We start from the raw sequence: 1111 nt of genomic DNA, 5'->3' as shown, positions 1-1111 counted from the left end.
GCTCTTTTAGAGCCACCTTCTATATCACCGTACAGACGTACTGCTTATAGAAAATCGCCTATCTGGAAGGGACCAAGACTTCAAGAAATCATGAACTTCTCTCAGGATATGGAACAGTGGAAGCCTGTTGCTATTTAGACTTTTTTTTTAAAAAAAAAAATACTGGTCTTAGATACAGTTTACTTTTCCCACTTAGAAACGTGGAAAAGTTTGTTCAGCTTAAAATTTCCTGTTTGGCATTAGCAGCTGCTGGCTATGATATTTATAAATATTTCAGCAGACATTTCTAGGGGAATCTGGTTACAATTAAACAGCAAGCAACGCAGCTCTGCAGTCCCTCACTCCCGGGCAGAATTCATGCCGCCCGAGGTTACCCACGGGAGAAGAGGGGTTGCTGCTGGGCGAGCGTTAGCAGCCAGCGGTGTAACTTTAGGGGGCCTGTTGTTAAACAGGAAAGTGAAATCACTCGCTTGTGGTATCCAAATATAGTAGCTCGGGAGGAACATTTGGTCAGCAGACCCGCGACCACCTACTCCGAGCATTACTCATTGCGCTTCCCTCGCTCCCCAGTGCCCTCGAGCATCCCCGGGGCGTGCAGTGCAGAAATATGCTTCTCCAAGCTAAGCATCCCTCCCTGCCCACGAGCCCCATACATCCCAGAATTTTTGTGCTCTCCCTCCATATGCCCAGCCTTGGTTTCCCCCAATTCTTGTTAATATGACCTAAAGCTAAGCAAGTCAGAGTGAAGGGCAGAAGGAAGAGCCCAGATGAGGACAACACTTTGATTTGAGGGGTAATGGCTTCAAACTCGAAGAGGGGAGATTTAGATTAGGTATCAGGAAGAAATTTTTCCCTGTGCGGGCGGTGAGCCCCTGGGGCAGGTTGCCCCGAGAAGCTGTGGCTGCCCCATCCTTGGAGGTGTTCGAGGCCAGGTTGGATGGGGCTTGGAGCAACCTGGGCTGGTGGGAGGTGGCCCTGCCCAGGGCAGAGGGGTTGGAACGAGATTATCTTCAAGGTCCCTTCCAACCCAAACCCTTCTATGATTCTATGATTTCCCAGGCAGGTCTGCCCATGGCTTTCTAAAACATTCACCTCTGCTGAGCCAAAGGCA

This window comes from Charadrius vociferus, unplaced genomic scaffold (assembly GCF_000708025.1).
Source record: "Charadrius vociferus isolate BGI_N301 unplaced genomic scaffold, ASM70802v2 scaffold370, whole genome shotgun sequence".
Lineage (NCBI taxonomy): Eukaryota > Metazoa > Chordata > Aves > Charadriiformes > Charadriidae > Charadrius > Charadrius vociferus.
This window is presented reverse-complemented; position numbering follows the sequence as displayed.